This window comes from Macaca thibetana, chromosome 13 (genome assembly GCF_024542745.1).
Source record: "Macaca thibetana thibetana isolate TM-01 chromosome 13, ASM2454274v1, whole genome shotgun sequence".
Classification (NCBI taxonomy): domain Eukaryota; kingdom Metazoa; phylum Chordata; class Mammalia; order Primates; family Cercopithecidae; genus Macaca; species Macaca thibetana.
In genome coordinates, this window is record NC_065590.1 from 59,472,460 (window position 1) to 59,495,854 (window position 23,395).

The window sequence follows — 23,395 nt, forward strand, 5'->3', positions numbered from 1 at the left end:
TGCACCAACCACTCAAGGAAAGAGAAATACAACCAGCTTTAAGTCTCTGAAAAGATGCTCAAACCCACTCACAGTAAGAGAAATGCAAATTAAAACTACACAAGAAAGCAGCTTTCACCAACAATTTTTTTTTTTTTTTTAAGAAGGCAGACCACTCAGGCTGCATCTTCTCCGTCTTACTTTGTTGGAGGGAAATGAACGCCCATCAATGCCAAATGGCAATTGCAAAGTAACACCAAGACCAGCTTCACATTCAGGAGAGAACGTGCCTCCTCCTGGTGGTTTCCGGTGCTCTACCTGCGCAGAGAAACTTCTCTAGTTTCTTCTAGAACTTCTATACAAATGATCCCTGAAAGTAAAGTCTTCAACTGAAGTGTTTTTTTTTAAAGTCTTATAAAACATCGTGTTGGGGAGAGTAAGGCTTCTCGTTCACTCCAGGTGGGGGGTTATGTAAATTGTAAAATCACTGTGGAGGGCAATTTGGGCAACAGCCATCAGGATTATAAACAGGTCAGGCGAGATGGCTCACACTTGTAATCCCAGAACTTTGTGTTTTTCTTTCTTTCGTTTTTTTTGTTTGTTTGTTTTTTGAGATGGAATCTTGCTTTGTCACCAGGCTGGAGTGCAGTGGTGAGATCTCCCACTGAGGTGCAACCTCCCCTCCCAGGTTCAAGCTATTTTCGTGCCTCAGCCTCCCAAGTAACTGGGATCACAGGCACATGCCACTGTGCCTGGCTTTTTTATATTTTTAATAGAGACAGGGTTTCACCATATTGGCAGAGGGGTCTTGAACTCCTGGCTTCAAGTGATCTGCCCATTACAGCCTCCCAAAATGCTGGAATTATAGCTTTGAACCACCTGCCTGGCCTAATCTCTGCACTTTGGGAGACCAAAACCAGAGGATATCTTGAGCCCAGGAGTTTGAGACCAGTCTGGGCAACATAGAGAGACCCCTATCTCTACAAAAAATTTAAAAATTAGCTGAGCATGATGGTGCACGCCTGTGGTCCCAGCTATTTGGGAGACTGAGAAGGGAGGATCTCTTGAGAGTTTGAAGAAGCAGTGAGCCATGATTGTGCCACTGTACTCCAGCCTGGGCAACAGAGAAAGACCCTGTCTCCAGAAACAAAACAAAACTACAAATGGACAGGTCTTTTGATGAAGCATTTCTCCTTCTAGTAATTTACCTGCCCAGGTAAGGAAATGACACATGTATGAGGTTATTTGTTTTAGGATTTTTTTTTTTTTTTTTTGAGACGGAGTCTTGCTCTGTCGCCTAGGCTGGAGTGCAGTGGTCGGATCTCAGCTCACTGCAAGCTCCGCCTCCCGGGTTTATGCCATTCTCCTGCCTCAGCCTCCAGAGTAGCTGGGACTACAGGCGCCCGTCACCTCGCTCAGCTAGTTTTTTTTTTGTACTTTTTAGTAGAGACGGGGTTTCACCGTGTTAGCCAGGATAGTCTCGATCTCCTGACCTCGTGATCCGCCCGTCTCGGCCTCCCAAAGTGCTTGGATTACAGACTTGAGCCACCGCGCCCGGCATTTGTTTGTTTTTAATAAATTCTATTTTGAAAAATCTGAACCTTACAGAAAAGTTGCAAATATGGTTCAAATAACTTTTTTTTTCTGAATTATTTGAGAGTAAATTGCTGACTTCATACCCCTCACTGGGTAAATACTTCAGTGTATATTTCTTCCAAATAAGGACATTCTCCTTTACAACCAAAACACAGCCATTAAAATCAGGAAACTGACAAATACGGTAGGAGAAAACTAGAATAACACCTGGGGTGTTTAACTGGAATTGGGGCTACGGGTGTGAACTCATGATTTCCCATATGCAGTGAGATAGAAATAAATGTAGATATAAATGTGTGTGTGCACATGTGCGCTCCCCAGCTCTGTCCCCTGAGAACACCTATAAACAGTGACATCCTAATAGCAGTGAGCACATCTAGGAACCAGGTCTTGGCTTTTGAATACCATTTTTCATAAAAGGAATGAGAGCTCCTTGGAGAAATGGCTGATTCCATGGCTGGATCAAGACAAGTATAAGGTGAGCCCAGAATCTTTCTTTAAGATTATGATGATGTTTTGAAGCTATTACTAGTTCATTCAGTTCTTCACCAGTATTAAAATTATTTTTCTCGGCACTTTGGGAAGCCGAGGTGGGAGGATCGCTTGAGTCCAAGAATTTGAGACCAGCCCGGGCAACACAACAAGACCCCGTCTCTTTAAAAAATATAAAATAAATAAGATACACTGTTTTTTAAAAATAACAACACTTAACCGTAAACTTAGTGTTTACTATGTGTTAGGCACTTTTTGACATGATTTTGATTAATCCTTACAATAACTTTAAGAAGTAGATTATCCTACCTTATATGTAAGAAAACTGAGGCTTACCAGTAACTTGACCTAGTATAGTTGACCCATCTTGGGTTCGTCACCTGCCTCACGCTGACTTCCCTTTCCCAACCGTGTACCCCATCCTCCGGCGCCCCTGGCAGCCCACCCTGTACCATGTAACTGTACCCTGTAGCCTTAGCTGGTTGGCCAGCGAAGGAATTTTTTTTTTTTTTTTTTTTTTTTTTTTGAGGCGGAGTTTTGTTCTCGTTGCTCAGGCTGGAGTGCAGTGGCAAAATCTTGGCTCACTGCAACCTCCACCTTTTGGGTTCAAGTGATTCTCCTGTCTCAGCCCCCCGAGTAGTTGGGATTACGGGCACCTGCCACCACGCCTGGCTAATGTTTGTATTTTTAGTAGAGACGGGGTTTCATCATGTTGGCCAGGCTGGTCTCGAACTCCTGGCCTCAGGTGATCCACCCGCTTCAGCCTCCCAGAGTGCTGGGATTACAGGTGTGAGCCACTGCACCTGGCCCGACCAAGGAATTTGATACTTGAACCAAGCTGAGTCAGTCTTGAGACAGACGAAGGTGTAAGACTTAAAACTAGAAGCCAGGCACAGTGGCTCATGCCTGTAATCCCAGCATTTTGGGAGGCCGAAGAGGGTGGATCACCTGAGGTCAGGAGTTCAAGACCAGCCTGACCAACATGGTGAAACCCCATCTCTACTAAAAATACACAATTAGCCAGGGGTGGTGATGCATGCCTGTAATCCCAGCTGTAATCTCAGCTACTCAGGAGGCTGAGGCAGGAGAATCACTTGAACCCAGGAGACGAATGTTGTGGTGAGCTGAGATTGTTCCATTGCACTTCAGCCTTGGCAACAAGAGCGAAACTCCATCTCAAAAAAAAAAAAAAAAAAAAGGACTTTAAAGAACGAAAGAGAGACACAAAGAAATCATTGAGGTTGAGAAAGGTTAGTAGCAACACTCCGGAAAAAAGGCTGCTGACTCCTACTGCTGAGGCATGGTTGTCAACCCTTCCATGTGATCTGTAATAGTTGGTTTTATGTGTTAACTTGACTGGGCTATGAGATAGCTGGTAAAACATTATTTCTGGCTGTGTCTGTGAGAGTGTTTCCAGAAGAGATTAGCATTTGAATTGGCAGACTAAGAAAGATCGCCCTCACCAATGCAGGTAGGCACAATCAAATCTGCTGAGGGCCTGAATGGAATAAAAAAGCAGGGAAGGGCATATTTTCTTGCTGTCTGAGCTGAGACATCTAGGTTTGCCTGCTCTTGGGTATCTGTGCTCCTGGTTCTTGGACCTTCTGACTGAGACCAGATCTTATATCCTACCTATCCCCTTCACCTCCCACCTCCACTCCCTAGTTCTCCAGCTTTGGGGTTTGGACTGGAATTGCACCACTGGCTTTCTTGGGCTTCCAGCTTACAGATGGCAGACCATGAGATTCCTCAGCCTTCATAATTGTGTGAGCCAATCCCTCCTGGTAAATCTCTCTCTCTCTCTTTCTCTATCTATCTATCTATCTATCTATCTATCTATCTATCTATCTATCTCTCTATATATCTATATATCTATTTATATATATCTCCATCCTATGGATTCTGTTTTTCTGAAGAACCCTGACTAATACATTCTAATAAATTCCCCCTTTTTGGCTTAAGTTTGCCAGAATTCATTTCTATTGTTAGTAACCAAAGTAGCCTTAATGAATAAGCAAGAATCATACATGGTAGAGATGAGATTTGAACTTTGGACCCCAAAGTCCTGTTCTTTTTCAGTATACTACACCATCACTCCTGGGAACCATTTATTCACACTAACAAATATACATATCCAATATTCACAGCTCTCTATTCTAACAAAGCTTTTAATGGGATAATTCCAGCCCCAAATCAGTGTGGTCATCTTGCTGGAGAGATCATTTGAAGAAGCCACTGAGAGAGTGAGCCCTGTGGTGACACAGAGAGGCCCAGCTATCCCAGTATCCCAGATGAGATGTTCCTGCCATGATGGCAGACATGTGAGTGAAGCCATCTTGAATGTTTCTGCCCCAGGTGCCATCTCACCGTGAACACCTGACAAGCAAGACCAGCAGAAGAACCATCCCGCTAAGCCCCAGGCAACTCACAGAATTACAAGAAATAAGATTGTTGTTGTTTTAAACCACTACGTTTTGGGATGATTTGTTTTGCAGCAAAAGACAACTAAAATTGATGGCTTCTTTGGAAAGGTGGCACGTGAGATGAGAACTAAAAGACTGAGGGGAGGGGGCGCTGGGGGATGGCAAATCAAGGCAGAGGTGTCAGGAAGGAGCTTGGTACATTTGAGGAGCTGAAAAGGCCAGTGTGGCTCCAGCATAGAGCAGTGAGGAGGGTGGTACCAGATGAGGGGAGAGAGATTATGCAGGACCCTGTGCATCTCAGAAGGAGCCTGGACTTTATCTAACTGCAACAGACACCATTGAAGGAATTTTTGTTTTTAAATTTTTTATAGAGACGAAGTCTCACTATGTTGCCCAGGCTGGTCTTGAGCTCCTGGACTCAAATGATCTTCCCATCTCAGCCTTCCAAAGTGCTAGATTACAGATATGGGCCACCACGCCCAGCCCATTGAAGGGTTTTAAGCAGGGGAATGACTTGGTCAGATGTTGAGTTTTCAGGTGTCTCTCTGGCTGTTGGGTGGGAGGATGGCAGGTAACATGGAAGCAGGAAGAGTAGTTAGAGGGCATTTGTAATAGTCCCATGAGAGATGATGGCAGCTTCAATGAGGGTGGTGGATATGACGGTGGAGAGGAATAGAGGAGCTCAATGAATATTTTGGAGGTGGAATAAACAGAACTTGGTGATGGATTGGATGTGAGGTGTGAATGAGAAGGAAATGCCAGGAATGACACCCAGATTCCTGACTTGACAACTGGGTGGAGGCTGGTGCCATTTACTGAGATGGGGAAAATGGTGGGAGGATAAGATTTGGGTTAGGGGGTCCAGATCAAGGGTTCACTTTTACACATATGAAGTTGGAGATGTCAGGGAGACAGCAAGTGGAGATGTGAGTAGGCAGCTGAATACCCAAGCTCTCATTTTAGAAAAGTGATCTGGGCTAGGCATATACACTTGAGAGTCATCAGCCTAAAGATGTTATTTAAAGCCATGAGAAGAAATGAGATTGCCTAGAGAGAGAGGAAGAAAAGAGTCTCCGCTAACATTAATGCCTCTGCTAACATTTGCCTGGCAAATCCTGAACATCATAGGATTTCCCTTAAGAGCCACAGGAAGCAAGTTCAAGGTGCCTCTACCTAACAGCTCTTTGGATATTTGATGACAAGGGGTAGTGTCCACCTCTAGATTACGCCTTCCAAGTTCCCTCTGTCTTTCCTTGTAAGGCATAATTTAAAGTTCTTCACCATATGGGTCATTCTCCTCTTAAAGTTCCTTTTTTGAACTGAGTGTAATGCTCCAGCCCCAGGTAGAAAGGGACCAGCTGAGCCATTTATCACTATCCCCATTTGGTGATAAATAGTAAACAGGGGGCAGCATCAGGACAGCAAGGACAGATGAGTCCTGCTCAGTTGTTGCTAAGAGATTTTTCATTGCTTTTCCCATCCGTAGGAAAGGGCTAAGGATTTCAGAGAAAGCCTCATAAACAATTGAATGAGCTCAGGCACTCTGTTACTGCCTGACAGCCTCAGTGGCAGAGACCTAGATTGTTTCCCAGGGGAAAAAATAAATAGTGTAAAACTTTCAAGATGCGCCTGTCAAAGGGCTGCTTGTCTGCTTTACGGTGAGAGCTCAAGATGGATGGTTTGGGAACAGCCGAAACCTATAAACACAGAGCAGAAAAGTTCTCCATCTTTTGCTCATTTATTCCACGAACTTTTTCATTGCTGAGATGCCAAGGCCTAAATAAATACGCAAGCTATGCCATTGTTCCGCTCTGAGTCCCGACTGGAATAGGAGACCTACATTCTTCATTAATGCTGTTCAGATTCACAGGATGAATGCTCTGCTTTGGTTACTGCACATGGTGCCCAGAAATCTAAGGAACAAAAAATCATATATATGTGTGTCTCATGTGTGCATTCACACACACACACACACACACACACACACACACACACACACCCCATGTACATATCCTAAGCCTTCCGGATGTGGAGTTTGAAAAGACATGCTCAATATTACCCTGGCAAGAAAGGGTTCTTCATTTCTCACCTCCTTCTTTCCTTTCTCCCTGGAGTGGGTGAAGTATTTGCCAACATAGAGACTTGGTCTGCATAACAACGCAGAGATTCACCCGGGAGAGGCCCTCAGTGTTACTGAGACCCAGGTAGGTGCTCCCACTCTGAAGAGGGAGGGAGCACAGAGAGAGAACGGAGCCCCATGAGATGATCTGGTGTCTGTTGTGTCAAAGGCTTGGCCTTTCTTCTGGCCCTAGGGAGGGAGTGTGTATCACCATTCTAGAGCAGCCATTCTCAAAATGTGGTTCCCCCAGGCATCCCAGACCTCCTGAATGAGAAACTCTGGAGGTAGGGCCCAGCAAGCTGTTTTTTAAGAAGCCTGGAGGTGATTCTGATGCAGGCTCATGCTAGAGTCTACCAGTACGACTTTCTTTCTAGCAATACACTCTACCTTTATACTCTTTCAAGTATTGTGTGCATATAATTTTATATTTGGAAAATAAGGAGAAAACCTTATTTTTGTAACACAAACTGCAGGATATTTGGGGAAGATATGAGGAGAGGAGAAAGTGGCATACTAAAATCTCAGAGATAGACTTTTGTGTTCACCAAAGTGGGGCAAGGGTTAAAAAAGATTTCAAAACACTGATTTAGAGAAAAGAAAGGTCTCTCTAAGGCAGGAGACTTAGGTCATGGGGGGTTCATGCAGCAGGATGATGGGGTTCAGAACAGACTATTCCAAATATGGCACTTTGGCATTGGAGGAAGCAGCAGAAACGAGAAGGTATCTCTGGCCGTCTTCCTCCTAAAGCAGGCCATACAAAAATTCCTTGACCTTGTTTTGAAGTAGGTGATAAGACCCTTGCATGAGATGCCCATTCTATACCAACAAGAAAAGAATGTTCTTATCTCAGGGACACAGAGAAGATTTTGAACAGGCCTTGCTAAGTTCCCGCCAGTTTACTACCATTGGAATAGTAATAAATAGTGTATTACCCACTTTGTCCACGTCTGCACGACTGTTCACTCTTTATCAAACCTAAGCATAAAAACACACAGGTTTTCCTGTTTCTTGAGGTCTTCATTTCTGAAGGCTCCCGTGTGATGTCAAACCTAGATATTAAAGAAATGTGTATGCTTTTTTCTTGTTAATCTGTCTTTTACTATGGGTGCCTCGGCCATAAACCTGGTGATGGGTGAGGGAGAGAAATCTTTCCTCCCCAACAAGGGCCCGTGAGAGAAGATCAGGAGCTCACCATGCCCCATGAAGCCAGGGTTGGAACAGGCTTTTCTGAAAGTCTGTTGGTTTCCCAGCAGACCTCCTGAGAGAGTAGTGTGTGCATGTGGATGTGTGTATGCACCTGTGTGTGTGCCGGTGGGGGCTGGGCAGGAGGAGAACAGGCGGCCATGGGGAACATTTCTCTCACACCACCCCTACCACAAGCTCCCAGTATCTGGCTCTCAGCCTGGGGGAGAGCTGGTCTGCAATAAACCAGAGACTTTAGAATGTAAAGGAGGTTGATTTCTAGTTTCCAGGGACCCCCAAGGTCCTTCCTGTGTGGCCTCCTCATTTGCAGTGGGTCTCAAATTCAGTAGAGCCCACCCCCAAGAGATTCTGATTACATTGGCTTGCTGTAGGGCCAAGAAATAGGCTTTTTTTTTTTTTTTTTTTTTTTTTTTTTTAGACAGAATCTCTCTCTGTCCCCCAGGCTGGAGTGCAGTGGTATGATCTTGGCTCACTGAAACCCTCTGCCTCCCAGGTTCAAGCAATTCTCTTGTCTCAGCCTCCTGAGTAGCTGGGGCTACAGGTTCACACCACCACACCCAGCTAATTTTCGTATTTTTAGTAGAGATGGGGTTTCACCATATTGGCCAGGCCAGTCTCAGACTCCTGACCTCAGGTGATCCACCTGCCTCAGCCTCCCAAAGTGCTGGGATTACAGGTGTGAGCCACCGCACCCAGCCAAAATCTGCATTTTAAACAAGACTCTTCCTTCCAAGTAATTCTAATACAGAAGCTTCATGGACTACAGCAAGGATATCAAGGCAGTTTTATTTTTGGTGATGGTGATGCTTGGGAGGAGGGGGGCATGACACTGAGGAGTAGGGAAGGGAATGTTCTTGGTCATTGGAGCCCCTGAAGGGTCTCTTCTTCCAAATTCAACCAGTGACTAAGAAGCAGCAGTGAGGTAGAAGGGCAGCCTCGTTGAGAAGTGTCCACTGGACAGGGAGAAGCATTAGTTTAGGCAGTAAATGTCAGGTAGCTAGTTGATACTGGGGACCCTTGCAGGTCATCTGGTCACCCTGGTTGTCAGAGGCATGCTACCTGTTCTTTCTAGAAGGGAGACCTCACAAGGCCACACAGCTACTTCCACTGGTTGAGAAAGAAGCTTGAGAGAGTCTGTAGGGCAAACACACCCACTGAACATCTACCATTAGGTAGGAAAGGCATTTAGGCAACATGGGTAGACAGCTCGGTGTAAAGGGGACCCATAAATCCTGCCAAGAGAGCCCTGTGGTGACGGAGGTGTTCTGGACCCGTGCTGTTCAGCGAGGCAACCACCAGTCACATGTGGCTCGTGAGCACTTAAAATGTGGCTATTGTGGATGAGGAACTGGTTTTTAAACTTTATTTAATTTTAGTTAATTTAAATTCAAGTTTAAATAGCCGTATGTGGCTGTGACTGCGGCGTTGGGTAGCCAGCCCTAGTGAGAATCTCACATTACCAACCACATCCCAGTGCTGGGATGGAGGCAGCTCTAGGTGACACGGTTGCTCTGTCTAGTCCTGAGGGAGGTCTGGCTGCTTTGTAAGTCACAGGCCGGGGATTTGAGGCTTCCTGACTCCTTCCAGCCTCTTCACTGCTCTGGGAGGATGTCTCCGAGTTATTTCACAGCAGCACTCCTGCTGCGGGGCTGTCAGCCTTGCCCGGTTCAAGGTCAAGGGCCCCGTCTGTGGCTTGAATACAAGCTCAGCTCTATAGCTCTGGGAGGATTACAGGGGAAAACCAGGGGCGAAGGGATCTTATGTCCCTAACTTGGAGCACAGGCAAGCTTCACAATTGTCCCCTCATACTGGTCTCCCATTTCCCACTTAAAAGATATAAAGGAAGATAAAATGCCGGGCACGGTTGCTCATGCCTGTAATCCAAGTACTCTGGGAGTCTGAGGCAGGCAGATCACGAGGTCAGGAGATCGAGACCATCCTGGCTAACACGGTGAAACCCTGTCTCTACTAAAAATACAAAAAATTAGCCGGGTGTGGTGGCGGGCGCCTGTAGTCCCAGATACTCAGGAGGCCGAAGCAGGAGAAGGGCGTGAACCCAGGAGGTGGAGCTTGCAGTGAGCCGAGATCACACCACTGCACTCCAGCCTGGGCGACAGAGTGAGACTCCATCTAAAAAAAAAAAAAAAAAAAAAAAAAAAAAAAAAAAGGAAGATAAAACATATAATAAAAGAAAGCTATTCTAAATGAGGACATTTTTAAAAAGCAAGAGCACAGAAGATACTGTCAACATTCAATTGTGGGAAAACATAGGAACCCTCAGCTAGCCAAACAGGGCTGCCCCAGAGGGTCCAGCAGAATCCCTGGGAATACAAATCCCTCCCACAGGCACCAATAACCTTCAATTATCTTGACACATTCAGTACTTCTCTGCCAAGGTTGACAAAAGACATCCAATCTCAGCTTCTGCCCAGGCTGCCCTGGGCAAGGCTGAAGGCCTGAGGCACCGGCCCCAAGCTCCAGCCCGCCTGAGGCCAGGGCATCAATCAGGTGTAGGAGCAGATCTAGGGTAGGGGGCTGGGCTGGGCTGGGTGAGGGTCATGACTCAGCTGAGGAAAAAGGGGGGCACTAACTCCAGCACCAGGAAGATCTGGAAGGGTAGGAGGAGACCAAACAGTGATGCAAACCTCAGGCTGGCTCCCTTGAAAGTGGGTCCCAGAGGGAGAGGAAGGCATGTGGCTATTCTAAGCCTGAGTGCCCCCCTTACCCAGCCCTCCAGGCAGGACATGGTCAGCCTAGGTCAGATTGTAGAGCATCCACAGGTGTCATGGAAAGAGGTCTGCATTTCACCCTGTAGAAAATGGAATTTGCAAGAGTGTTAGACAGATTTGTCAATGGCTGGCTTTTCAGGCGTCTATGTACTCCAGGAGCTGGCGGTCTGGATCCTCTCTGAACATTAGGAAAGACCTCGTCTCTAGGAAGACAATCTCCTATATGGGCCATGGGTTACATTTGAGGGGGAGCAAGAACAAATTAAGGCCTTGGGGAAAAGCAGGTTTCTGAGAAGGTAGTAATAAAGCTCGTTCCTCCCTCCCACTTCACACACCAGCCTGGCTGTCTAAAACAGAGAATGGTCACATCGGGCAGCTCTGAAGGTCAGAATGCTCTGGTTACTATGGTCCAGAATGACAACTGAGTGGCTATGGCCCTTAAGGTCAGAAGTAGAGCTTCTGATAGTCTAAGGATAAAGAGTGGCAGAAGAGCTATGAACAGAGGTGTTTCTGCCATGTAGCTTTGCAAAGGGTGGTGATAAGGGATGACAAAGATCTCAAGCCCAAGGATCCAGCAAGAGGCAGTCCTGACATTCTGAACTCCCAGTGCCCGCCTCCTCCTTCCCTCTCCTAGAGAGGCTGGGTGCTGCCAGGTCAGCGTCTCTGGGTGTGACTCATGTCTCAGCCACCCTGCCTGGGACACTGGCAGCCACCCCCGCCCTTGCAGGCCTGCTTGAGACATGACTGCTCACTCCTTTTATTTATTCCCTGTTCCTCAACCACCTCGCCTCAGCCCACCCCGTGACTAATGGGCTCCCACCACCCACCTCGGGGCATGCTGAGAGGGCATCACCAGCACTGCAATTATCTGGATCATTCAGGCCCAAAGACTCTCTCCACCCCCAGCCCCCAGCACCAACTTTGTCCTGAAATTATTTGCATCACCCCAGCGATTCCAACGCATTGTCTACACATGACGTGAATCCACAGCCTCTGGTTTTAAAGGCTAGTGCTGGGCTGGCCAGTGATTCCTTCACACCAGCCATGTCACCAACTTCTCATGCCTCAGAAACATGGTCATTTTAGAGCTAACGGGATCTTAGAAATGACTTAAGCCAGTGATCCACACCAGAAGCACCAAGCATCTTTAAACATCCAGACATGTCCAGGCCACATCCCCAGAGATACCCCAGAACTAGCTCTAGACGTGTGTGTGTGCATGCGTGTGTAAAGCACCTCTGTCCTCCTGGTTGGGAACCTCTGCTGTGATTCCCCCCACCCACCCATCTGACCCAGAGGGAGAAGTATCTTGTCCAAGGTTCAGGCTGATCAGTGGCAAAGCCAGGATTGGGTGTGCCTGCCTCCCTTCCATTGCGCACAGAAGGGCTTAACTCACTGGACAGGCATTCAAGTCTCCCGACCCCCTCAGCTTGCCCATCGTCTATGTTCCTGAGCTCTCCCCTCAGCCTTCTGGTTCTATCATTACTCCAGCATGAAATTTCCACACCATCCCTCATGTCCTTTTCCTCCTGGAAGCATCTCTATCCATTCCCCATCTCCATCCATCCCCAGTTCCCAGCCTAACTCATAGGGAGCCTTTTTTTTTTTTTAAGACCGAGTCTCGCTCTGTTGCCCAGGCTGAAGTGCAGTGATGCGATCTTGGCTCACTGCAACCTCTGTCTCGTGGGTTCAAACGATTCTCCCTGCTTCAGCCTCCCAAGTATCTGGGATTATAGGCATGCACCATCAGGCCTGACTAATTTTTGTATTTTTAGTAGAGACGGGGTCTCACCATGTTGGCCAGGCTGGTCTCGAACTCCTGATCTCAGGTGATCCACCCGCCTTGGCCTCCCAAAGTGCTGGGATTACAGGCGTGAGCCACTGTGCCCAGCCCACTAAACCTTTTTTGTCCATGCCTGGGGCAAGTTGCATCTGCTTGACAGTTCAGTTCGCCACAGCACTGTGACACTGACTCTAGGATTTTACAAGTTGTAAGTTTGTCTTTTTCTTTTGGAAGCTCTGGAAGGTCAGGGAGCCTTCCCCATCCTCTTGCCCACAGAGGTGCTAAGTGAATGTGGAGATGTGAGTTGATGTGACATTGTAATGTCCCACACCCAGAGGAAGGATGCTCACCTTTAGATGTTTCCTTTTGGATCTTTGCAATCTGGGCTCCCTTTACAGATTAAACACTGACATTTTCCATTTGTGTAAACATTCACAATGAGACAGGCCTCCAGGCAGGCCAGCGAGGACCAGGGACTGGTAAGTGCTAGGGTCCAAAGGAGGAGGCAATCTCTGCACTGCAGGTGACCAACACCATTTCGGAGCACTAAGAGGTAATAAGCAAGGACAACTGGTGTCACCCAGCAGACCAGGAAACATCAAAGTTGTGATTTTAAAAACATTAGGGAGCCAACTAGGAGCAAGCTCCTTCTTTCTCCTAGTTTCATCTGCAAGAACACAGGCTGGAGACAAGTGAGGTTGCCAAGTGTGGATACCTAGGAGGGTGGATACTGGCTTGAGGGCTCCTGCCAACTCCTGCACACTTGAAAGGGCACTGCCAGTCCAGTGCGCTGCCCAGCTGGGAGGGCAGGACTAGCCATCTGCCTACCCTTGAGGGGTGCAGGCATCTCTCTGTTGGTGGCAAAGGAAGGTTCAGCCCAGAAACCAGCCCTGACAAGGACTCTGTCCTCAGAAGTGCTTGTCCAGGAGAGTAGGTGAGGAGGTGGCTGGCCTCTGTGGCAGCTGCAGGCAACTCAGTGGTGTGGGGTGGGCAGCTCCCTGCAGGCAGCTGCAATCCAAAGCAAAGCAGTCATGACTGACAGTTCAGGGCAGCCCCAGGTAAACGTGGGTTGGGAGCAGCTGTGTGCTGAGGACCATATCTCTCTTCCACTCTTTGTGCTGCTGTGGTCACCAGGACTTCACTTACCTTAAAACTTGCCCTCTGCCTACAATGTCAGGCTCTTGTCTCCCTCCCTTGCTTCACTTCCTGGCATTTCCTTGCCTCCCCCACCCTCATGCCTATTGTCTTCTCCTCTTCCGCAGTGAATGCCTTCCAGTCCGCTACACAAGCCTCTCTGGGGCTCAGTGCTTTTGCTTTTATCGTTTCCTCTACAGTAAACAGTACCCTTTCCCTGATACCTGGCGAACTCCTAGGCATGTCTCAAGACCCAGCTTAAATGTCACTTTCCTGGTGAAATGCTACCAGACTCCATGAGACAGAATGGGTTCCTCCATCTGTGCACTTGGCCTTGCTGTTTTATGGTGCTTATTGCATTGTTTGGTGACTCTTTGTTTACATGTCTCCTTTTTGTTCTTTTTTAGATAATGAGGTCCTTGAAGATTTATTTGCCTAAATCTACCATGGAACATAGCGTCTAGTACACAGAAGCTGTCAATAAATATTTGTTGAATGAATGAACGAATGAATACAAATTCCTTCACCCTCTACCTCCTGCTTCATAACCCTTAATGCTGTCCTCTTACCTGGAGACAAAATCAGTTCAGTGCACCACAGCATTCTACATGTTGTCTGTACACATCATAATTATCCCCATGTTTGGCATTATGGAGAAACGCAAAAATGTAAAAGAAAGTGTCTCCACCCTGAGTTCCAAAGAGTAAGTGAGGCAAGAACTCAGATGAAACCATGAAGGAGGCAGTGGGGACCACAGTGGCGTTCTGGATGAAGGGAGCTTTGCCTCCAGCAGGGAGAATCCAGGACTGTCTCCTGGGCATCAGGTCATGTTTGAGTCAGCTCTGAAGAGTGGGTACATTTTTTTTTTTTTTTTTTTTTTGAGATAGAGCCTTGCTCTTGTTGCCCAGGCTGGAGTGCAGTGGCGTGATCTCAGCTTACTGCAACCTCCGCCTCCTGGGTTCAAGCGATTCTCCCTGCCTCAGCCTCCCCAAGTAGCTGGGATTACAGGCATGCACCGCTATGCCCAGCTAATTTTTGTATTTTTAGCAGAGACAGGGTTTCACCATGTTGGCCAAAATGTTCTTGGTCTCCTGACCTTGTGATCCACCCGCCTCAGCCTCCCAAAGTGCTGGGATTACAGGCGCTCATGCGCCGGTGGCTCACCACCATGCCCGGCCACGTGGGTAGATTTTCATAGACATAGGAGTAGGGGCAATGAGGGTACGGAAAAAGGGCTTTACCGGTCCCAAAGGCAAACATGTTCAGGATATGTTCAGAATGTGGCTGGAGCAAAGGCCACATGGAGGGGAACAGTAGAAGGTGAAGGTGGACAGGTCTTGTCCAAGGACAGCCAGGGTGTGGCTCTTGTCAGCAGGGTGGCTTCCAAAAGGTCTCCCTCAGAACCAGGCAGCCACACTGCCTCTGAGGAGGCACTGAAAGGGAGAGGCCTGCAAACTCACTCTAGCTGTCACAGCCCATGCAAGGGGTGAAGGAAGTGGAGCAGCGTGGGCCAGTTATGAAAACAGGGAATGTTTTAGAGTTTTCTTACCTCTCTGTATTTCCTAAATCCCATACCTAGTAGGGACTTGGTCCAAGGGTGCCTCTTAATCCACCAGCCTCCGGTAAGATAACTTACAGAGCTTCTCCCACCTTCTCTCCCCTCAGTAGGTTGGGGCCTATGAATCTCTCAACCATGGGACAGGTAAATATTTCTTAGGCACCATCTACCTGAAAGATAGAAAGGGAAGAATGGTGGGAAATATGCGCGAATAGAGGCCACAGACCTCTAGTGATTAACCACATACGGCATGAAACACCCACAGAACCAAGCCAGGCCAGGGGTGGCAAGTGTTAGGTGAATACAGGGAGTGACTGATCTACCCTTTTTAGGGTGACTATATTAATTATTGTTCAAACTTGGCAAGGCACAGTGGGTCATGCCTGTAGTCCTACCACTTTGGGAGGCTAAGGTAGCTGTGAGCTCAAGACTAGCCTGGGCAACACAGTGAGACCCCGTCTCCACAAAACAAAACAAAATATTGCTCAAACTGGAAAAGTGAAAGAGGGAACAATTAATAAATATGCTGGAACATAGGCATGAACAGGGGCTGTGCCTGCCATCCAGGATGGGGTCATCCTATCCATAAGACTCTTATGATTCCAACATTTCCATTCCCAGACCAGTCTTGGCCCTGAGATCCAGATTCAGATTCAACTGCCTGCTGAGTATTCCATTTAAATGTCTTATAGGCCACTCAACTTCCATGCATCAAAAACTGAAGTCAGCACCTCCTTCACTCCCCACTCCCTCACCACTGGCTTCTCCTCTGTATTGCCCATCTGGAGAAACAGCACTGGCCTCTAGTCACGTGTTCCTGGCCAGACCCTGGGAGTTGTCCTGAATCCTCCCCACCTCACTACACCCAGGCAATCACTCCAAGAGCTATTCATTCTACGTCCTTCTGGCCCCTCTCACCTGTTCAGGCCTCCTTGTCTTTGTCCTGGACCATAGCTGGTCTTCCCTTCCATCCCTCCCTCAGGACCTCAAAAGTCCCTCTTCATCATGGTAGCGGAGATATCTTTAAAATGCACACAACTGGACGGGCATGGTGGCTCACACACACCTGTAACCCTAGCACTTTGGGAGGCTGAGGTGGGCAGATCACTTGAGGCCAGGAGTTCGAGACCAGCCTGGCCAACATGCTGAAACCCCAACTCTACTAAAAATACAAAAATTAGCTGGACATGGTTACGTTTACCTGTGATCCCAGCTGCTCGGGAGGCTGAAGCATGAGAATTGCTTGAACCGCCAGAGGCGGAGGTTGCAGTGAGCCAAGATCACGCCTCTGCACTCCAGCCTGGGTGATAGAGCGAGACTCTGTATCAAAATAAAATAAAATAAAATAAAATGCACAAAACTGCTCATGTTACTCCTCTCAGTGGCTCCCTGTATTATTAGTCTGTTCTTGCACTGCTATAAAGAAATACCTGAGACTGGGTAATTTACAGAGGTTTAACTGGTTCACAATTCCATAAGCTGTACAGGAAACATGGCAGCATCTGCTGGGATTCTGGGGAGGCCTCAGGAAACACACAATCATGGCAGAAGAGGAAGAGGAAGCCAGCAGTTCACATGGCCAGAGCAAGAGGAAGAGAGGGGGGCGGGGAGGTGCCACATACTTTTAAACAACCAGATCTCACAAGAACTCACCATTATAAGAACAGCACCAAGTGGATGGTGCTAACCCCTTTATCAGAACTCTGCCCCATGATCCAATCACCTCCCACAAGGTCCCACCTCCAACACTGGGGATTATAACTCAACATGAGATTTGGTGGAGACACAGATCTAAACCAGATCACTCCCCTTACACTTTGTCACTTTTGGGTTGTAGCCAAGACTTTTGGGAATCTCCCTAGTTCCAGGATCATCTCCACCTTCCCTCCCACACCCTGCTGGCCAGATCTATAACCTCCTTGAAGTTCTGTGCTGCCCACCCTCTGAGCCTTTGCTTACACTGACTGCTTTCTGCCTGTGACGTCCGTCTGCTCCTGGTTCCCCTCTAGCCACCCACTGGACCTCAGATAGTCCCCACTGTATGACCCACCTTGCCCTTTAAGGACTGGCCTTTCTGCCACTCCAGCCATTCATTTATTCAGCACAGTGTTAGGTGATGAGGGATGACATACATAGAACCACATGGAGACAGCACATGTGGCAAAATGATCCTAGTCAATCCATCTAGGTGAAAGAAATTTGGGTGTTGATTGTAAAGGTACACCATTCTTCCAACTTTTCTGTGGGTTTTAAGTTTTTCAAAATGGAAAATCAAGTAAAAAAATGAATAGACTCCAATTAGAAAAAGGGTAAAAGATCTGAATAGATATTTCTCAAAGGAAGACATACAAATGGCCAAAAGGTATACGAAAAATTGCCGAACATCACTAATCACTGGGGAAATTCATATCAAAATCACAGTGAGGTATTATCTCTCACTTGTTAAAATGGTGTTATCAAAAAACAAAAGACAGCAAATGATGATGCAAATGTGGAGAAAGGGGAGCCCTCCTACGCTGCTGGTGGGAATGTAAATTAGTACAGCCATTATGGAAAACGGTATGGAGGTTTCTCAAAAATTAAAAAATAGAACTACCATATGATCCAGCAATCCCACTACTGGGTATATATCCAAAGGAAAGGAAGTCAGTGTGTCAAAGAGATATGTGTGCTCCCAAGTTCATTGCAGCTCTACTCACAATAGCCAAGATATGGAATCAACCTAAGTGTCCATCAATGGACAAATGGATAAAGAAAATATGATACATATACACAATGAAATACTCTTCAGCCTTAGAAAAGAAAGAAATCCTGTCATTCATGGCAACAAGGATGAACCAAGAGGGCATTATGTTAAGTGAAATAAGCCATGCACAGAAAGACACATATCACATAATCTCACTCATATTTGGAATCTAAAGAAGTTGATCTCATAGAAGGAGAGAGTAGAATAGTGATCATTACAAGTTTGGGAGGAGATGAGGGAGGCAGGGGCAGGGAAAAGTTGGTCAGTGAGTACAAAGTCACAGTTAAGAGAGAAGGGACAGGCTCACATCTAATAACATACTGAATGGGGAAAAACTGAAAGCTTCTTCTAAGATCTGGAACATGATAAGGATGCCCACTTTCACCACTGTTATTCAACATAGTACCTGGAAGTCCTAGCTAGAGCAATCAGACAAGAGAAAGAAATAAAGGGCATCCAAACCGGAAAGGAAGAAGTCAAACTATCCTTGTTTACAGATGACAGGATCTTATATTTGGAAAAACCTAAAGACTCTGCCAAAAAACTATTAAAACTTGTGAACAAATTAAGTAAAGTTGCAGGATACAAAATCAACATACAAAAATCACTAGCATTTCTATATGCCAACAGTAAACAATCTGAAAAAGAAATGAAAAAAGTAATTCCATTAAAAGGGTCACAAATAAAATTAAATAGCTAGGAATTAACCAAAGAAGTGAAAAATCTCTACAATGAAAACTATAAAACACTGATGAAAGAAATTGAAAAGAACACCAAAAATGGAAAGATATTCCATGTTCATGAATTGAAAGAATCAATATTGTTAAAATGTCCATACTACCCAAAGCAATCTACAGATTCAATGCAATCCCTATCAAAATACTGACATTCTTCACAGAAATAGAAAAAAAAAATACACAAAAGACCCAGAATAGCCAAAGTTATCTTAAGCAAAAAGCAAAAACAAAAACAAATCCAAAAATCTGGAGGAATCACATTACCTGACTTTAAAGTATACGACAGAGCTTTGTTAACCAGCATGGTACTGGCATAAAAACAAACATACAGACCAATGAAACAGAATAGAGAAACCAGAAACAAATCCACACACTGACAGTGAACTCATTTTCAACAAAGGTGCCAAGAACATATATTGGGGAAAAGACAGTCTCTTCAATAAATGGTGCTGGGAAAACTGAATATCCAAATGCAGAAGACTGAAACTCAACCCCAATCTCTTGCCATATACAAAAATTAAATCAAAATGAATTAAAGACTTAAATCTAAGACATCAAACTATTAAACTACTACAAGAAAACATTGGAGAAGCTCTCCAGGACATTGGTCTGGGCAAAAATTTCTTGAGTAATACCCCCCAAGCATAGGCAAGCAAATCAGAAATGGACAAATGGGATCACATCAAGTTAAAAAGCTTCTGCATAGTGAAGGAAACTATCAACAAAGTGAAGAGACAACCCACAGAATGGGGGAACATATTTGCAAACTACTCATCTGACAAGGTATTAATTACCAGAATATATAAGGAGATTAAACAACTTCATAGGAAAAAAAACTAATTTAATCTGGCTAAAAAATGGGCAAAAGATTTGAATAGACATTTCTCAAAAGAAGACATACAATGGCAAACAGGCATATGAAAAGGTGTTTCCCATCATTGATCATCAGAGAAATGCAAATCAAAGCTACAGTGAGGCTGCGCTCAGTGGCTCACACCTGTAATCCCAGCAGTTTGGGAGGCTGAGACAGACGGATCACTTGAGGTCAGGAGTTTAAGACCAGCCTGACCAACATGGCGAAACCCTGTCTCTACTAAAAATACAAAAATTAGCTGGGCATGGTGGTGCACCTGTAATCCCAGCTACTCAGGAGGTTGAGGCAGGAGAATTATTGAACCCAGGAGGTGGAGGTTGCAGTGAGCTGAGATTGTGTCACTGCACTCTAGCCTGGGCAACAGAGTGAGACTCTGTCTCAAAACAAAATGGAAAAAACTACAATGAGATATCATCTCACCCCAGTTAAAATGGCTTTCATCCAAAGACAGGCAGTAATACATGCTGGAGAGGATGTGCAGAAAAGGGAACCCTCATGCACTGTTGGTGGAAATGCAAATTAGTACAACCACTATGGAGAACAGTTTGGAGGTTCTCCCAAAAACTAAAAATAGAGCTACCCTACAATCCAGCAATCCCACTGCTGGGTATATACCCAATAAAAAGGAAATCAGTATATCACAGAGATACCTGCTGTCCCATATTTGTTGCTGCACTGTTCACAAGAGCCAAGATTTGGAAGCACCCTTGGTGTCCATCAATAGATGAATAGATAAAGAAAATGTGCTACATATACACAATAGAGTACTATTCAGTCATAAAAAAGAATTAATCCTGTCGTTTGCAACAACATGCATGGAACTAGAGATCATTATGGTAAGTGAAATAAGCCAAGTACAGGGAAAAAAAAAAGCATTGCATGTTCTCACTCATTTGTGGGATCTAAAAATCAAAACAATTGCACTCACTGATATAGAGAAGGGAAGGACGGTTACTAGAGGCTGGGAAGGCTAGTGGAGGGGGTATAGGGGATAGACCGGGATGATTAACGGGTACAGAAAAAAATAGAATGAATAAGACCTAGTAATTGATAGGAAAACAGTGTGACTATAGTCAATAATAATTTAATTGTACATTTAGAAATAACTAAAAGAGTATAATCGGATTGTATGTAACACAAAGCATAAATGCTTGAGTTGATGGATACCCCATTTCCTATGATACGATTATAATGCATTGCATGTCTGTATCAAAATATCTTATGTACCCCATAAATATATACACCTATTATATACCCACAAAAATTAAAAATTTAAAAATTTAAACAACTAATTAAATAGAAGAAATAAGTTCTGGCGTTCTATTGCACAGTAGGGTGACTATGGTTAACAATATTGTATTGTATATTTCAAAATAGCTAGAAGAAAGGATTTCAAATGTTCGTACCACAAAGAAATGATAAATGTATGAAGAAAAGGATATGCTAATTACCCTGATTTGAATTTTACACAATGTATACATGTATTAGAACATCACATTGTACCCCATAAATATGTACAATTATTACATGTCAATAAAAATAAAATAAAATTTTAAAATGTTTAAATGAGTCCAGGAGCAGTGGCTCTTGTCTCCCAGCACTTTGGGAGGCTGAGGAGGGCAGATCAGAATTCGAGACCAGCCAGGCCAACATGGCGAAACCCCATCTCTACTAAAAATACAGAAAATTAGCTGGGTGTGGTGGCAGGCACTTGTAATCCCAGTTACTTGGGAGGCTGAGGCAGGAGAATCGTTTGAACCCAGGAGACAGAGGTTGCAGTGAGCCAAGATTGAGCCACTGCACTCAGCCTGGGTGACAGAGCAAGACTCTGTCTCAGGGAAAAAAAAAAAAAAAGGTTTAAATAAATAGAATATGGGTCTGCACAGAAATTAATTCAAATGTTAAGTTTATTGGAACTGACTGAGAGACCAGTATCCACTGAAATTCAGGGCCAGGGTTTGCTGTTACAGCTCCACACTTAACACTAAATTTGCTGTAGTATTTAAATTTATTTATAAATTTAAACATGTATGTATTTGTTTTCTTTTCCTTTCCTTTTTTAAAAAATTTCTCCCACTTGAAGAGCTGATATACATGTTTAATTTGGAAGAAAAGTTAGGATTAAAAAAAAATAAGTAGATAAAAGAAATACAAAATGGATTATACTACACACAGTTTTTGTTACTCCACAATATATTATAAACACCTTTTCATGTTAATAAATACGTTGGCATTGTAATAGCTGCATTACTTTCCATGGAATAGATCCTGCATGATTTATGTAACTCCAAGAATTTTTTCCCCTATACACACAAAAACAAGCTCCAGTTTCCTGATTCTGGCACCTTCCATGAGTCTAGCCCAAAAAGAAAAGTCAACGCCAATGCTGGCTTTTTGTTAAGAAGGGTGACATGTTGTTATTTGGGCTTCAAAGGAAAAAAATGAAAACTGACAGGTTAGAATTAATTAAGAAAAGCACCTCATCTCAAATGCCATGAGCATTTCAATAGATGGAGCCCAGTCGGCTCAGCAGTGCTGCCCTAGGAGGCCAACGGAGTTTCAGGCCACTCCTGGGCCACTGGCAAGATGGTGAGGAGCTAAAAATAGACCCAGAACTGAGCACTGAGACTTTCCTGAATTCATAGGTATAAATACTGCCCCAGAAGGACTCGCCTCTCCGACAGTTTCCAACCATGGCACGTCACACTGCCTAAAATTCTCAAGGATTATGATTTTGTAAAAGGCTTCTGTCGGGAAGTAGGCAGCTCTCTTGGGAGGAGGGCAGAGTGACTCTCCCATCAGGACAGAGTGGAGACAGCTGCAGCTTTGCAGTCAAATGGACTGGGGCTCGTTCCAGCTCTCCTCATCACCAGCTGTGTGACCTTGGGTCAATTCCTCAACCTCTCTGAGCTGCTGTGTTTTCATCTGTAACAAGGAGATAACAGGCCACTTCACAGAGTTATTGTAAGGATAAAATGGAATGTTGCCTGGAGCAGGGTACGGGAGGTGAACAAGTGGGGCGTATTACTATTACTGAGGACTTGAATTTGTTTCTCAGATTAGCCAGATGTGGTTTTGGGACAGTTGCGTTTTCACGGGGTTGGTGGTGTGCATGAGAGCTGTGCGGTAGAGCCCCCAAGCATGACGCATGGAAAAGGACAGGTCTGTACATCCAGGACCAACCAGGGCATTTAGGGTAGGATGAAGACGTGCCGGCATGTATCGGGATACCTCATTCATTGCCATAGCCTCAGCATTCACAGATGTAACATTCATAGAGTCAGAGACTCTAGTCAACTCTGAAGGTCTGTGAACCTTTTATTTAAAGGTTTGTGACCTTTACTGATAACCTGCTGTTTTGCTGAGATATTAATCTGAAGCACATCAACTGTGAGTGAAACAGTGCATCTTATAGATTTCCCAGGGGTGGCCCCTAATGTGGCTTTGCAGAAGGCATATTGAAAGCCTGGATTAGGGTTCAGGTCTATTAACCGCCCTGACCCCAGAGGCCTGATCTCTGCCCAAGATCCCAGTGGGGCTCAACACACAGGTCCCCCCTTGTCCTGATGGTGACTAGGTTCCATCGAGGGCCTTTCAGGACTGGAGTGACTGATGATGTGTTGGACCATCAACTGACTGTGCACAGACAACATCAATCCTGTTTAAATGGGTGCTGTGGAGTGAAGCTGCTTTCACCTCTGTATTAGTTTTCTAGGGCTGCGGTAACAAAGCACCACAACGGGGTGGCTTGGAACAACAAAAATATATCATCTCCCAGTCCTGGAGGCTAGAAATCTGAAGTCACGATGTTGACAGCGCCATGCTCCCTCAGAAACCTGTAGGGGAGAATCCTTCCCTGCCTCTCTGGCTTCTGGTGCCTTTGGCATTCCTTGGCTTATAGAGAGATGTGTTGCTGCCATCTCTGCCTCCACTGTCAAATGGCTGTCTTTAGCCTGCATGACTCTGACCTCTTCTTTTATTTTGTTCTATTATTTATTTATTTATTTATTTTTTGAGACAGA

General features: G+C 45.3%; 1 protein-coding gene and 1 non-coding gene across 24 annotated transcripts in view; one reads left to right on the forward strand and one right to left on the reverse strand.

Moving 5' to 3' along the window:
- The window catches only part of CALM2 (calmodulin 2), a 1,210,617-nt gene that overhangs the window by 716,882 nt on the left and 470,340 nt on the right, over positions 1–23,395 (forward strand). The window contains exon 1 of one of the 23 annotated variants that reach the window (XM_050754950.1): positions 442–446. The exons of 20 other annotated variants lie outside the window; for them this stretch is intronic. The gene's annotated coding sequence lies outside the window, so the exon portion shown is untranslated. Of the gene's footprint in view, positions 1–441; positions 447–4,644; positions 4,649–16,616; positions 16,621–23,395 lie in introns of those variants that run through there. 2 more of the 23 variants (XM_050754949.1, XM_050754930.1) reach the window with 2 other exon arrangements.
- Positions 151–365, reverse strand: LOC126934591 (small nucleolar RNA U3). Its single transcript, XR_007719044.1, has one exon. It is a non-coding gene; the product is annotated as a small nucleolar RNA U3 (small nucleolar RNA).